The sequence below is a fragment of the Triturus cristatus genome, chromosome 2_2, assembly GCF_964204655.1.
Source record: "Triturus cristatus chromosome 2_2, aTriCri1.1, whole genome shotgun sequence".
In the NCBI taxonomy this organism is placed as follows: domain Eukaryota; kingdom Metazoa; phylum Chordata; class Amphibia; order Caudata; family Salamandridae; genus Triturus; species Triturus cristatus.
The window spans coordinates 813,258,104-813,275,142 of NC_140582.1; the positions used below are offsets into that span (position 1 = coordinate 813,258,104).

A 17,039-nucleotide genomic window follows, 5' to 3' on the forward strand; every position below is an offset into this window, starting at 1 on the left:
AGGATTTTAAACGAAGAGTCCAACAGGGATATGGGCCTATAGCATCTAGGGTCTCCCCTTTGGCCCTTTTTAAACACAGTGATTATAATCGATTGGGACCACGACTTCGGGAGAGCTGGTACGGCCGCAGAGTTAAAAACATTTACCAATATTTTGGCCCAGTACTTAGGGTCAGCCTTATACATATCAGAAGGCACCCCGTCTGGGCCTGGCGCCTTGCGCCCGGCCGTACCCTCGATAGCTTTCTCCACCTCTTCAATAGTAAAGCTAATAAGGGGGAGGGGAGGACTAGAAATTGGTACCACAAAGGATTCCAGCTCGAGGTTACTCCCATAGATTTTTTCAAAGTGACCTAACCAATCCTCCTCAGAGATATTCAATTCTAGCACAGAATTCTGGGAGCCAGATAGCAAAGGGGAATTAATAATTTCCCAAAATTTAGAGCTATCTTTCAGAATTGCTTTATCCATTAGGGCTACCCATGCATCTTGTTTAATTTCCCTTTTACGTGCATGAATTGCTTGAGAATACTCTTTCCTTAAGAGGATAACTAGCCCTTTATTTCTAGGATTGTCATTAAGGGCTTTTTTAAGTCGATTATGAGCTGCGGAGCAATTATGATTAAACCAACCACAGGCAGGTTTACTTTTATTAACACTGCCTTTCGTAGTGAGTTCATTGGCCACTTGTGAGCAAATAGCTTCGAAAGCAGTTATTATATCCCTGCCATAAGATGGCGGATCAGCACATATGCTTAAATGTGGGCCAACCTTTAAGGTAATTGACTTAAAAAAATCTTCAGGGATTACCTTACTCCATTTTAATCTCCTCCCCTGACCTTTAGCTTTCACGGTAACTAAGGCAGGTCTCAGAGCTGGTTTATCCATAAGGGGGAAAACATTAGCTAATATCATTGCCACCGGGTTATGATCACTAAAACAGGAACGTAGAGCATTATAAAAAATCACATACCTTAAAAGCCCTGCAGATAAAAATATGTAATCTATAATAGATTCGCAGTCCCTAGCATCATACGTGGGGACACGGATATTCTTGTCCGAGAACCCTACTTCATACAGTTCATTATTAGTCAAAAGGGACTCCAAGGCTTCCCCTTTGGAACTATGTTCAAAATGTTGAGGGGTTGTGAATTGTGGGCCATCCTTATCTCTATAATGGCAATTTAGATTACATAAATGCACATTAAAATCACCCATCAGGATATAATAACAAAAAGTGGATTGATTGTCCTTATAGAATTCTAAAAATTTTGACAGCCAGTGAATGTGCTCATTAGGGGACTCTTCTTGCTGTGAATTATAACAGTTAATTAATATAAGCTTGGTGTTGTTTGCCTGACTTACTTCCAGAATAAGGCAATTATAGGAAGTACATACAACCTTCTTAAGTCTTCCTATAATGTTTACTGAGATCAAAAACATGAGACCACCCCTATCTCTTCCCGCTATAGATTTCTGGGCCGGAACAAAATAGGAAGTAAAACCATCAATCCAGAAATCACGGTCCTTATCCCAAGTCTCTTGGAGGGCTATAATGTCATTGTTTAAGAATATTTAGCCAGCCACTATCATTCTTTTTAGTCCGTAAGCCCGCAATGTTCCAACTTAGCAATTTTACCATTTCCCCTGTATCAATTACAGTGCTATCAAAATTAATTTGTGAGTTTCCATGTTTCATTATTGGTTCAACAGTATCTTGGTAACCCAAAACAGCCGGGCTGGCACTTCCCTGAATCTCAGGGACCTCTCGTCAATCACAGGCCTCCAGGCCCGAAAGTGCCCCAAATCTATTATGGGTGGTGATGTTAGGACCATACCCACAATGATTATCAACATTAGACACTTGAGGGGCTACAGGCGTCTGGTGCTCCCTGGGAATAAATGGTCTGAATCTCACACGGCTCGGGGATCTAATTAGGTGCGTATAAAAATAGCCCAGCGGGCGCACACAAACAATGTTAGCATCCCCCACCAAAGAAGCTGCACGTAGCAAGACTGTATTAACATGCTGGGGGTATCTAAAATTAACTATAACACAATCCCCACTACAGCTTTTTCGGGATGGGCCAACCCACTTCGTCCTTCTAGTAGATAAAATGTGGTCTGCGAGATATGTCGGGAAACCACATCTTCTATTGAGCCAAGACACAGTTTTATTTTTTAAAGACTCATGTGTTTCCTCACGGGGCTGGGCATGCTGATTTTCTAAGGCGGGCACATTTGTCAGGACAACCACGTATGGCGCGCAGTCCGGAGGAAGATTAGTAAAGCCAATATTTGTTCTCTGTCAATTCTTCATGGAAAAATTGAATTCTACGTACCCAACAGGAACTTACGCTCCTGTCAATTGGCCCTGGCTAAGACGAAACGTATCTACAAGGCCAGAACAGGTGGTCGCTCCTTTTCATATCTAGCGGCAAAAAGCTGGAACGAACTACCTTCTGACCTAAGACATACCACGAACCACCTTCAGTTTCGAAGAAAATTAAAAACCTATCTCTTCCCCAACCCTCAATGATCTCAGCACACGCCAGCGGTAGTTTCTTTGGTACATAGCGCCGTGATATCCCTTGGGATGAGTGTCGCGCTCTATAAAAACCATAAATAAATAAATAAATATTTGTTCTCTGTCTAAGGGTTGATGTGCCTCCTTGTCCCATAGAAAATTGCTTGACTAAACCGTTAAGTGGTATAGAGTCAAAGGGGGTGATTTCCGGTATAACGGGGCACTGGGTGGGTCGCTGAGAAGAATCACATATTGTGCCCTCGGAGACAGCAGCAAAACCCGTAGCTAGTGCCTTAAATCTTTCACTACCAGACAAAAGATTCTCTATGAGATCTCCAAGCCTCTTTACTTCCATGTTAGCCGTATTTATTTGAAGCATTAAGGATTGGGTATGCTCGGCTAGCTTAGCTTCAAATTTGGCCTCTAGGGTACATACTAGTAATGCAAATTGGTCTGGTGATAAATTAATACAAGCTGAGCTATTGCCTTCCTGCGATACGGTTCCATGGGGAATACTATTTGGGACTTGGTGCAGAGCTTCCGCTCTTTTTTTAGTATGCTTTCCCCCCCTTTTGCTCGGTTGTTTCCTACAAGCTCTCACAGGTCTAGGACTAGGGGGAGCTTCCTCTAGATCAATAGAGGTTGTATCCAGAAAATCCATCAGAGGCTCTGGGTAAACCTGAGCTTCAACCGTTGTGACAGGCTGGGTGCTCATACCAGTTGTATCCTCATATGGGCTACCAACCGCAGAATTGGAGATAATGTCAGGAGAGGCAGGAAGGCCCCCTTTACCAAGAGAAGCTCTCCGGTCATTATTGATTTTGTTAACCACTTTGACTAGGTAGTTATCGATTGGACCAGTTCCAGCAGCAGATTTTTCATGTTTGCCAATGGGCATGGTCAGTAGTGGGGTATTACGATTAATACAGCAGTAATAAACCAAAAGGGGGCAGCAGCGCTAATGAGGATGTTCTGATTTTGAGAGGAACCTACACATTATCATTTATAATTACTCCAACACAAGGTCAGGCAAGGGCCACGGTATGGCAAAGTCTCACGTGAACAATAGTCCGTATCGATAAACTAAGAGCTGTGGCCCAGCCCAGCCCAGCCCGGCCTCTTCCGGCCCCTGACGGCCACAGACGGTCCCGCCCTTGGCCCGGGCTTAGCCCGGCGCCGCCCGCGCGCGTCCCGCAACGCGGGAGGAGCGACGCTCTTTTATGCGCCTCCGGGCGCGTGGATGGCGTCGGGGCCCGTAAAGCACTCTGGGGGCACCAGTTGCATTACAGACGGAACGGAAAGTAAACTTTTGATGGCACTGATTTCTGAAAGATAGAGGCAGAGACACTAGATTACCCGAGAACACGGGGCGCTGATTTCTGAAAGATAGAGGCAGAGACAAGATTACGTGAGATCACGGGGCACAGATTTCTGAAAGGAAGACCGAGAGACACTGAATTCCGAGAGGAGAGGGGGATACCTGGGTTGTGGATAGAGGGAAAGACACTCCCTGTTTATTGCCCGCCCCTGTTACCTATGCTCTAATCTTATTCTCAAAGAATTACATACAAAGCATCCTAACTACGATTGTTTGCGACCTGGTTCTAATTATGGCATTTCTGATTCAGTTTGGAGTTTGCTCTGTTGACCTGAGTAAGATTGCTGTCACCTAAATCCCGGCGCTCTCCACTCGACCACACACGGGTCATCCTGGGCAAACAAACCCCTCCAGTTAAGCTTCTGTGCTCTAGTTTTTTTTGTTGAAAAATTATTGGGCTTGATACTGAAGGAAGACCTAAGTGACTACCCGGAAGCCGAGGATGTGATGCTACGTGCAGTACATCTTTGTAGAAATGATACGCTGGCATATTGCTTACGAATATATGTCCTTTTTATAACAAACTGAGAAAATTGCATCTCAAGAGATTAGAATTAAAGTTGTGTATTATTTCCTATAAATCATCACTCGATTGCATTTGGCAGGTGGAACATTCTTGCACGACTTTGCTAAATTTAATGTTTGAGCCTGTTGTATAATAACGAAAATAATTCACTTTTTTATGCATTTTACGGTTATGTTAATAATGAGACTTTTAGTCTAATGAACTATATTTAGGTAAGTTTGAAAAAACGCAGATGTACTGAGATATGGGATGAAACAAATATAATATTGAAAGTGGGCGTTTACATCTCCAATAACTGCATGCGTGATGTACAGTGCTTGGAAGCTGCAGGCGTCTAACCGCTATACAACTTCAAACATATTTAGAGTAATTTTATGTGCATGTGAACCATTAGTAAAGCGTTCACGAGTTGTACCAGAGATTGGCACCTCTATTTAAGGCGTTCCTATTGTGAAGCCCTCCGACACCTTCAGGTAAAGTTCGCACTATATAAAAACGCATAAAATAAATAAACTGCTCGCCCAGAGGGTCGCTGTACTGTGCATCACACTCGTCTCTGGCTCGCTGAGCTCGTTCTGCCTCTGCCACTGACGCTGGTGCGATGGTAAGTGTGCAGCTCCTGCAAGAGCTTGCCCAGCACACATCTACTCAAGTACAAGCACTCACCGCTTGCACATGAGTCTATCTACGCTGCAGGGACAGAAAAAAACATGTCCGCAGGAGGAAGAGAACGCATGCGCTCCTGCACTTTTGCTAACTATACCTAGTTAGTGCATATTGTTTATTTTTGTAATAGGACTTCATGCGCCGGCAGTAAGACTTTATAAAAGAAGACTGCAGAACTGTTTATATTGTTTAAAAACATGCATCAGCAGTCGTGTATGCAAGAGTGCTTTGTTTTCCCCCTAATCAGCCTCTTGGTTGTAAACAGCGCCGAACCCACCGGATGTCAAGCTGACAAACAGTGTTAGCTGGTGGCGCACTGGAGCCGATCAGATATTCTCAGTCAGAGCTAACTAGTAAACTGTCACTGAGACATTACAGTATTAAGGTTAGCCAGGTATCACTGCTACTTTCCCTGCTGCCACCTCCTTCGATCCCTGAAGCAGCTGCCGCCCGAGGGCACAATCTGCTGACTTCGCCGCATGCACAGCTTTTATGTAGTAATGCGTGGCACCCCCTTTTATGAGCCAAATGCTCAATATGTCCGCGGCGCTGCTATCTGTGCAGCATGGAAAGCGCTCGGCTTCATGGACACATTACCGGCAGCTAAAAATAGACAAGAACGCATAAAAGGGCCCTTCCCGCCCCAGCCACTATCTGAACCACGCTGCCTCTGCTCCTTCTCCCGTAACAGCTCCAGCATGTCCGATAAACTCCCTTTCAAAGTCGCGGACATCAGCCTGGCCGAATGGGGGCGCAAGGCTGTTGAGATCGCGGAGAACGAGATGCCGGGGCTGATGAAGATGCGCGACATGTACTCCAAGTCCAAGCCTTTGAAGGGGGCCCGGATCGCAGGATGCCTTCACATGACCCTGCAGACTGCGGTTCTCATAGAGACCCTCGTGGCACTTGGTGCAGAGGTGCAGTGGTCCAGCTGCAACATTTTCTCCACTCAGGATCATGCTGCTGCAGCCATTGCCAAAACTGGCATACCTGTGTACGCCTGGAAAGGGGAGACGGATGAGGAATACATCTGGTGCATCGAGCAAACTCTGTACTTTAAGGACGGCAAGCCACTGAATATGATCCTGGATGATGGTGGAGACCTGACTAATCTGGTCCACACCAAGCACCCCGATCTGCTGAAAGGAATCAAGGGAATTTCCGAAGAGACCACTACAGGAGTGCACAACCTGTACAAGATGAACACCAGCGGTGCTCTGAAGGTGCCTGCCATCAACGTAAACGATTCCGTCACCAAGAGTAAATTTGACAATCTTTATGGTTGCCGAGAGTCCCTCATCGATGGCATTAAGCGTGCAACTGATGTCATGATCGCAGGCAAGGTAGCTGTGGTAGCTGGCTATGGAGATGTTGGAAAGGGATGCGCCCAGGCCCTGCGAGCTTTCGGTGCCAGAGTGATCATCACTGAAATCGATCCAATAAATGCCCTTCAAGCGGCGATGGAAGGTTATGAAGTTACAACCATGGACGAAGCTTGCAAAGAGGGAAACATCTTTGTTACCACCACAGGGTGCACTGGCATTATAGATGGCAGACACTTTGAAGAAATGAAAGACGATTCCATTGTCTGCAATATTGGACACTTCGACTGTGAGATCGATGTAAAATGGTTGAACGAGAATGCAGCCAAGAAAGTAAACATCAAACCCCAGGTTGACCGTTACCAGCTAAAGAACAACCGACACATAATCCTATTGGCAGAGGGCCGCTTGGTGAACTTGGGCTGTGCCATGGGTCACCCCAGCTTTGTCATGAGCAACTCCTTCACTAATCAGGTTTTGGCCCAGATAGAGCTATGGACTAATACAGACAAGTACCCTGTCGGTGTGCATTTCCTGCCAAAGAAGCTGGATGAGGCCGTGGCTGCAGCTCATCGACAAACTGGGCGTGAAGCTGACCAAATTGACGGACGAGCAGGCCAAGTACCTGGGTCTGAACAAGGACGGGCCGTTCAAGCCGGACCACTACCGGTACTAGATCTGCGGGGGCTCGGCGCTCTCCCGGGTGCAGCATTTGTCCTCCACCTTCCAAACCATATCACCACAAGGTGTTTTTTTCGTATCTGGGGAAATGTGCAGTTCCTGTTAGTCTCGCCTTGTTACAAATGTTCGAGAGCAGCACTCAGCAAACCCTGCAGCGTCGGTAAACTGTAATGCACAAATGATGAAACGACAACGGACAGCTACTCCGTCTCCTTCCGCCAAGGTCACCCTCTCCTCACTGAAGAGGGTTCGTCACTTGCTGCCTTTTCGCTCTGGACCAAGTCACTCAAAACCCATCATGCGCTTGTCACCAGTTGCTGCTTCCTCTGTGCTCATCTGCAGGCAGTGTTGTCTGGACACGAGACAACTCAGTGGTACAGACGGGGCTTTTTGTTACAGTATCAATGTGTAATAAAAAAAGAAAATGTAAACGTTTTTTCGTGCCAGGGGTAGTTTTGCAGGCATGCGAAGGGCTGCACTCTGATTTGCTGCTCGAAATGTAAAGATTTCTGAATTTGTCTACTGTGCTTTTCAACTTCACCCTGTGCCCTTGCGCATGTCACTTGTACGTTGAGTGTTCTAGTGGCAGGTGTTTTAGAAATGAACTGTTTCAAATAATACTGTGCTAGCTAATTGGTAAATTCTTAAGCTATACTTTTCTCTACCGTGGATATAATATGGGGCTCATCACGAGCACTGGAGTGTCAAGTACCAGCACTTCAAGCCATTCGGTTACATCAAATCACTTCCTTTTGTTCCCCTCCTGCTCATAAAAACACTTGATATGTTGCGGCAAGTTCAGTAGTACTGTCACTCATCAGACGTCTCGAACTGGTGGAGAGATTTTTAGCGTTCCACAAAAACCAAAAGCGCTTCATGTTTTCTGCCATTAAAGTGGGCTCAGTATTGCTTATTGGTCCATGCTGCTGGCTTTACATTGACACTTAATAAAACATTTTGACTTCTGTGAAAAAAAAAAAAAAAAAAAAAAAAGAACGCATAAAAGGGGGCGGCGCCTTAGTACATAAAAGCTGTGCGTGCAGCGGTCCATAAAATGGGCCCGTGATGAATTAATAAACGCACAAATGAAAATAAAAGGCACAAGTTACTACAAAGGCACCCATATTTTAGAACATGCGCCGGTGTCCATATATGCTGTGCGTGCAGCGGGCGCCATGATTAGCATGATGAATAAATAAACAAATATAAACAGCACCTAAAGCCACATTTCGGGGGGGGGGGGGGTCTACTAAAAATTTCGGGGTGGCTAATTCTTCTTCCAGCGATAGTCAGTGGATATGCTGGGTCTCTAAGGAGGCGTGAAAAAACAGCCTCGCTAACACGCAGATGGTCTTTTAAAGACCCGTGAAGTACTTGGGTGGGGCTGTGTGTGCGCCCGGGAAGCTGCCTCATCCCGGGCTGACACACGGGAGAAAGAAAGAAAGAAAGAAAGAAAGAAAGAAAGAAAGAAAGAAAGAAGGGTCAATGGGCATTGCGCGCCTGGGCTGGGAGGCCATGGGGAAGAAAGGGCAAGCGGCAGCCGCCCACCACAAAGTTCACGACACTAGAAGTAACGTGCAAAGCGAATGAAAATGCCTGTTCATACTGCGCCTCGCGCCTGTCAGTCGCCTACATCCCTGGAACCCTTTGGTTCGGGGTGCGGGCAGCGGATGGAAAACGCCAGTGGAAAAGTTTTTCGCTCTGCTGAGCACAGTCCTGCAGCAGTGAAAATCAGGCGAGGCGGGAGAAGAGGGGGGCCACGCCCCCAACCAGAGCTTACATTTGTCGGCAGGGTCTCTCACACGTAAGTCAGAGAGGGGTAAACAACAGATGGCACACTGCAGGCAATTAAGTACCAGGAAGCGGAGGAAAACTGTAGTTAGGCGCCGCTGCCTCGGGACTACAAGGAAGTTACCATAGAAGCATCAGCCAACAGAAAGCAAGACGACAACAGCAATGCCAGATTTAAACCAATCGCAAGGGGCAGGAGAAATTACAAGAACTTGAAGCCAACATACAGATTACTTTAAATCTCTCTGAGACCAACGAGAGACCTAAAAACCCAAGGAACGAGTCGCACTTGAATAGAAACCCTGTGCGCGGATCTCCCTCCAGTGCACGGTAAGGCGGCGCAGGTCCCCCCTGCCCTGTGCACCCCAGGCCCCCTCGGCAGGTCAGGCTGAGTCCAGCAGGGTTACTGTCCTTTCACCAGCAGGGGCAAGGCAAATGTAGGAAAGGGAGCCCCGGGAGTGCCGGCGAGCACCATGCTGCTAGGACCTCAGGGGGGTCCAGGGCACGAGATGCGGGACCAGCATGGTTCTGTGTCCTTGGGCGCGGTGACTATCTGAACGCACTCAGAAGAACCGGGGTTTCGCTGCAAAGTAGGGTGGGGGCAAACACGACTCCAAGGAACCCCCGCTCGGTCTGTCAACTGAAACGCAGACTCCAGGGATAGCCACGCAACCTACTTTCCCAGAGACTCGAGGCTGGTAGGAACGAGGGGCACCCCTCTGGCTGAGGGCAGACGCAAGGGGGAGGGGGCAACGAGGTGGCTGCGAGGGGCGCTCAGAGGGAGGTATGGCCAACACTACCGGTAGTCTCTGCTGTCCAGGAGTGCATCTTTCAGAGAGTAAAACTCGCGACCAAAGCTCCCTCCGAGAGGACAATTTGACCAGAGTGTGGTAAACTTTACAGAAAGTTGGCAGGGTATGCCCAGACGTGGGTCCCCCAGGATGCTGGTTTGCGGTCCAGGGAAGACCTGGCTTGGCAGTTCGGGCTGCATTGTTCCCATGAGGCACAGGGTCAAGACTGATTTGCATAAAGCTGTGTCTGAACTGGGGTGGCGAAGTGACCTAAAGAGCGAGGATGGATTCAACCCAGATCTGTGACTAGGGGTGAATGTCTGAAAAGTTTCAGTGCTCCGTTCATCATCTCCTTGTGTTTGCAATGTAATGAGCATGTCAGATTCCAAATTACTGGCAGCAATTTTTAAATGTTTACAGAAGATAAACCCCCAGATAGCAGAGAACGACCTCCAAGAAAAAAAATAAAAGGTAATGAAAGAAGATGGGCGAGATTTCCCAACGTTTTTGGCAACAGGTCAAACTATCAATGGCATTATTATTATTTTTTATAAATACAGCATATGAAACGGTCTAGCAGCCTTAGAATTATTAGATAAAATTGGATTTATGGCTGCAATGGTAGAATTAGCTCACGTTATGTATTTATAATACATTTTATGATGTTGAATTATAAAATTATTATTGCCTTTTATTCTTTATAAGTGTGTAATATTTTATGTACTTTGCCTATACAAACTAATATGATTTATTTTAAAAAAAGAAAGGGAAAAAAGATAAAATCAATAGATGTTGAACAATTGACTCAATGTGACTCCAGCCACACCACCAGACATCAAAAGAGCCCCTGGCCTACTGAGACGTACAGGAACAACTACATGCCCTCCTCTGCAGTGCCTGTTCACCCCCGGCATTACTTCCCACTTCGAATTGTCACCACGTGTTGTTTTCAACATTAAAACTATCAAAACTAGAAGACCCAGAGGGCAGAGAATACAAATTACACAGCGAGTGGTGGGAAAAAGAGTGGAGCAGGAAATGCCTTAACACTCAGGAGACTGGAAGCAAAGATTGAGAGGCTCCAAAGGTGATCAGGGACGTCAAGACACTCCTCTCCACTGTAGCAGCTGCAGTGCAGTTTGTAAACGGCCCACTGAAACGCTGGTTAGTAATTTATGGCACTCTACTGTCTGCAGATAATAGCACATAAGTAGCAATGAAACTGAACAAAGGGCGTCAAAAAATATCCTGCCAAATGAGCTAAGTGCAGTGAAGGAATAGATGATGGAAAGTTAAAAAGAGAAAAACTAACAGAGAACATTACAATGAAAGATAAAGAAAAAGAAAAAAGTGAGAAAAGGAAGAAACGTGGACGGAAAGAAGATGAAATGAAAGATGGGCAAAAAAGGTGAAAAGGGGACGAGTGAAAGGACAGATGAAGGGGAGTGAAAGGACAGGTGAAGGGGAATGAATGGACAGACGGAAGAATGCAAGAAAGAGGGACAGACTGAATAGAAGGGCAACAAGATGGACAAAAGGGTTAAAGAATAAATGGGTGAAAGGATGGGTGCTTGAAAGGATGAATGGATGGGGCAAGAAAGAGCGAATTTAAGGTTGAATATATTGATGGATTTATGGAAAGGCCATACATGGTTGGAAGGAAGGAACTCTTCTAGGGAGGGCCAAGTTCACTGTTTGTTTTCTCGGGGTTCATTAGAAGTGGGGTTGAAAGTGTTATTTTTTTTAAATTTCTGGCTTCTTCCTTTTAGACGACAGTGAGAATGAAGAGATAGTTGGAGAGTTTTGAGCGGTGACCTCACTGTTTTGCTGCCTGATCTTGCAGCTGCACTTTGGAAGGCCGGTAGCAGATCCCCGAATGTGTTGCTTGAAGTATCGATTCTGCGTGCACAGTGTTTGCGGGGGGTTCACTGTAGTGAAGAATATCATAACTTGAAGGGACTGGGGTGGTAAAAGAGTGCAAGAGGAAAGACAGTTGAAAGGAGGAACATATGTGCATGAGACTCCTATTGTATGAGACTCATCATGCATGATGACATATTTATGTCATCATGCATGCTCTGACAGTGGGTGGGGAGTGTTGCCTATAATGGCACTATGCGGCTTACCTTAAAAGGGCGGCCTTCTTGGTGCCAATTAGGTACAAACACCAGCCCCTCTAGTGTTGGGGACTCGGGAAGGAGTCCCCCTGCGAGGCGCGCTAGGCGAGTCACTTACAGCGCATAGGGGTTGGGGGAGGGTATTTATACCTCCCCCCGCCTTTCCGCCATCCTCTTTTGCACTGGTCACGTCATGCAAAAGGGGAGAGGAGTTGGCCTAACGGCTATGGCGGTCGGCCTCGAATCTGGGGAGCAGAGTTTGAGTCTCGGCAATGACGCTGAACATTCTGTGATTCTGGGGAAATCACTTAATCTCCCTGTGCCTGCCAAAAATGAATGTGTCCTCATGTAACGCAACTGGTGCTATGTTAAGCGCTCTGATACCCGATATCGGGTCAAGTTTGCGCTATATGAAACTCCGTAAAATAAAAAATAAAAAATTAACTCTGGGAAGCACAGCCACGTCCTTCTATGTTTCCACAGTCTGCTTTCACCAAGATGTCCACTTGGAGTCTAGCAATACATCTTGAGGAACTGTTCAGTGGTGCACAATAAACGGATTTCCATGGGGCTCCAGGAGATGGCCTTTCCGATCTACTGCCTCCCCTACCTTCTGCACTCACAGAGGCCTGTTGCCATTCCTTCTTGGAGCTTGTAGCAGTCCCCAGAATACTTGTGTTCGAGGGTAGAGAGCATCCCTTTCAAAGACAGCAAGCAGCACTTGCACAAAGCAGATTTACACACCACAAAACATTGAAATGGAGGTGTCCGTGAATTCCATAGAGAGCAATAGAAGCACTTGTTTGAGAAAGGCAATATATGAAACGGATACAAACATGTTCTGGTGAAATGTCCATTTCTTGAAGGCTGCACTTCAGTAGTTTTCCTCTAATGGTGCTAAAGCTCCTAAGCTTAACAAACGCAAACTCACATACTAACCACAAGAGGTTAATCTGATCTTGCCCAGTAAGGCCTTCTACAGCTGCTCTATACCCGTCAGCTTCTGGTAACACAAAAAGCAGAGATTTTATGAAAGAGGTAAAATGTGTAGGGAAAGAAGGAAATCAAGTGACGAGTAATATCAACAGTTAGTGGGAAAAATCGTAGTCTACTTTTCTTCACCTACAGAGCGGGAGCATTTATGTTCCCCTACAATGGCTATGCAGCCACCGAGAATCAAACGGGGCAGAGCCTGCAGGTTTCACTTTGTCAAGAGTATGGGTATCTCAAGATGCAGTCTGGAAATTGTAGTCCTCGAGTTATACTGTAAAAGGCAAACCGGCATTTTACAAAATGCACACGCAAAGTTAGCAGTGCACATAACTTGACATTTCTAAGATTACTATACAGGAAGTCTGTTTCTCAGATAAAATTACAATAAAGTACTCTAAGCTTAACTTTAAGCCAGGTTCCTCCCTTGAAGCCAGGCGCCCAACTAAGAATCCCTTTTGGGTGAACGAACCTTTATTTTGCAAAGATTGATTGTCTCAGTTTGGTTATCAATCGGTCTAATAATCACAGGTCGAAGCAGGCAGGATCTATGAAGAATAACGTTCTGATTCTTTTTTTTTTTTTCTACTTTTGACAAAATACTACCCCTGGTTTTTAGGTCTTGTCTGTCAGACAGAGCAAGCTGCATGGTTATAAAAGGCCCTTCTTTTGTGGGTTCACCAAAAATATACATTGTGCTTATACCCACCCATTTCTTACCATTGGTTGACTTTGTCACTCGGATTTGGTTTCTTCTTATTCAATGGTTTGATTCTCCTTCTTGGGTTTGTCCCTACGCTGGAGCAGAGCTCCTTTACCATACATACTTATGACTGGCTGATTTGTACCCTTCATCTACTCAAGTTTAGGAAACTACTTTTTTCTTTACATTTAAGCATCCTATGAGACGGCATGGGTTTTTTCAACTCTTCCTGTGTGCTCCCCCCACCTCCAATTCCATGTTGCTCTCTCCGTCATGTGCTTTCCCCTGCCCCTGTATTGAGCCCTTCCTGCAGTGCTGCTTTAACCTCCACCCACTCCCCTTCTTTCATCGCCCCCCAAAAAAAATCCAGTGCCATTTCATTGGTGCAGGCATGTATGGTGATGCATGCAAAATGACGCAGCCGTATCATAGAGGCTTTTTTTGGCAGATGCTGCCCAGCATTGCCAAAAACCCATTTTGACAATGTTGCACAGCACGGAGAAAGTAGGGCAAAATGGTAAGTCTTGTTGGCTTTGTCTTTGCTTGTTGCTAAAAAAGCAACTGGTCCTAAACTGTTAATGCGGACTTGATTTGCATCAGACGAAAAGAAAGGAGGGGGGGGGGGGGGGGTCGCCTGTACAGGGAGGATAGAAGAGGGAGAGACAGCTAAAGAAACTATCCTTCTCGCCAGGATACATTCCTACTTTAAAGAAAAGCGTAAAAGCGTGCATTTGGTCATCCAGCTTGGGAGCCAGTGTAGACTTTAATTGATAGTCATTTGAAACTTCATAGCGAGAAAGAGTTATTCTTTCAAACGTTATTGTACGTGTTACCAGTTCTGCAATGTGTCCTTTCTTGGCACCTACGTAGCCAACAAAGAGCTGGTTATCCACCCAGAACGGTTGTGTGCGGTGCAGGTAGAATGAGAGCGCACATTTTGGGTCCAGACGGTGGAGCCTCTTTTGAGGGATGCGGAGGCGGAAAGAAGGTGGGCAATGTGATGGTCTGCCCGATATGAAAGGCGGTGACAACCTTTGGCAGAAAAGATGGACGAGTCCTTACAACTACTTTGTCCAGATGGACAGAGAGAAAAGGATGTTTAGAAGAAAGAGCCTGGAGCTCACTCACTCATCTGGCAGAGGTGATGGCCACCAGGAAAACTGTCTTTAAAGTGAGAAGACGAAGAGGAAAGTTGTGAAGTAGCTCAAAGTGAGCACACATCAGATATGTCAGAACCAGTTTCAAGTCCCACTGAGGCATTATGAAATGGACAGGAAGGAAAAGAGGAGTAATGCCATTTAAGAATCTATTTACTACCGGGGACTTGAAAAGGGAAGGCTGATCTGGAAGCCATAAAAAGTTTAAAATGGCCGACAGTTAGCCGGTGATCGTGCCCATTGCAGAGCCCTGCTGGCCCAAAGAAAGGAGGAATAAAAGGACCTCTGAAAGAGGGGCAGAAAGGGGATCCATAGCCTTTGCTGTGCACCAGGCACAAACTTGTTCCACCCGAAGGCGTATACCGTCTTAGTGGAGGGACGCCTGGCTGCTAAGATTACATCAAACTTCAGGAGGCAGGTCAAAAGACATCAACTGCCGCTACACAATCTCCACGCAAGGAGGTGGAGGCTGGACAGGTTCGGGTGGAGGACCGTGCCCAGTTGCTACGACAGAAGATCCTCCCGAAGAGGCAGTCAGATCGGGGGATCGATAGCCATGCTGAGTAGCTCGGGATACCATACTCTTCGATCCCAGTCCGGAGACACAAGAATGACTTGGGCCCGGTCGCGCTTGATCATCTTCAGCTCTCTGGGTAGAAGTGGTATAGGCATATAGTAGACCGCAAATCAACTCGTGTCGAAAACCGTCGCCTAGCGAGTGCCGCCTTGGAAATTCCAATGCACAGAACTGATGACATTGCGCGTTCTCTTCTGTGGCGAATAGATCTAACCAAGGCTCTCCCCACTGCTGAAAGAGACCTTGCACCACATCCGAGTGCAGACGCCATTCGTGATCCATCATGCACCGGCGGCTGAGTTTGTTCACCCTGACGTTCAGAGAACCTGCCAGGTGTTGAACCACCAGGAAAATGCCCTGATGTTCCAGCCATGTCCAGAGACGCAGAGCCTCCTGACATAGGATCCACGACCCCACCCCGTCCTGTAGGTTGCAGTACCACATGGCGGTGGGGTTGTCCATGAACACCTGCACAACTCTCCCCTTGACAGAGGGAAGGAATGCTTTCAGTGCAGGTTGGTTCGCCCAAAGCTACCGGAGGGTTGATATGGAGCCGGGACTCCGCCGGAGAGCAGAGTCCTCTGATCTCTGCCTCTCCCATGTGGCCGCCTCATCCCAGAAGGGACGCGTCCGTCACCACTGTGTGTTACGGTTGGGGAAGGGCGAAGGATCTGCCATTGACCCAATCGCGATTCCGGAGCCATCACTGCAATTGGTATGCAGTGCACTCCGAAATCTGGATGTGATCGGACAGGTTGCCCTGGTAAGGGCCCACTGGAACTTCAGGTCCCACTGCAGAGCTCGCATATGCCATCTGGCATGATCCACCAACAGGATGCAAGAGGCCATCAGGCCCAGTAGCCGAAGGGTCATCTGGACCGAAACCCGGGATAAAGGCTGAAAGATCAGAATCCTAGCCTAAATATCCCAGACTCGCTGCTCGGGAGGATAAACACGAAACTGCTCCGATGAAGAGGCGCTTCTGAGAGGGCAACAGGTGCGACTTTGGCATGTTGATGGAGAACCGCAGCAAGTGCAGGAGGTCGGCCGTAGTCTGGAGGTGGGAGACGACTGCCTGGGGCGAGCCAGCCTTCAACAACAAGTCGTCGAGATCGGGGAAGACTCGGACCCCTGATCTGCGCAGATAACCTGAGACCACCGCCATCACTTTTGTGAACACCCGAGGGGCGCTGGTAAGGCCAAAAGGGAGCACGGTGAACTGAAAGTGCTTAGGGCCTACCGTGAACCGCAGGTAACGCCGGTGGGCCGGCAGGACGGGAATATGAAATTAAGCGTCCTGCAAGTCTAACGCTACCATCCAATCTTGCGGGTCTAGGGCAGACAAGACCTGAGCAAGTGTGAGCATCTTGAACTTCTCCTTCCAGAGGAAGAGATTGACGTTCCGAAGGTCAAAGATAGGACGCAGACCCTTGTCCTTCTTGGGGACCAGAAAGTAGTGAGAATAACAACCACAACCTACTTCTGGCCCAGGAACGAGCTTGATGGCCCCCTTGGCCAAGAGGACCATGACTTCCTCCTTAAGAAGCGCAAGATGGTCGCCCGACATGCAGTGGTATTGAGGTGCCATGGCTGAAGGGGAACTCTCGAAGGGGAGGGAGTAGCCCCTTCGGACAATTTGCAGCACCCACTTGTCCGATGTGATGTTGCGCCAGTGGGTGAGATGATGGCGAATTCTGCCGCCCACTGGCGTTTGATGGGCCTGAAAGGTCGGACTAGGAAGGCTTTGCAGTGGATGCTGCGGGGGTTGAGGTGGACTGACCCTCCCGCTGGCCCCCAGAACCGCCTCGACAGTT

The 17,039-nt window shown here is 47.3% G+C and overlaps 1 protein-coding gene and 1 pseudogene across 1 annotated transcript in view; one reads left to right on the forward strand and one right to left on the reverse strand.

Annotated features, from left to right (window-relative positions):
• The window catches only part of SLAIN2 (SLAIN family member 2), a 318,048-nt gene that overhangs the window by 162,503 nt on the left and 138,506 nt on the right, over positions 1–17,039 (reverse strand). The window lies entirely within an intron of this gene.
• Positions 5,735–7,237, forward strand: LOC146862821 (adenosylhomocysteinase B pseudogene; annotated as a pseudogene).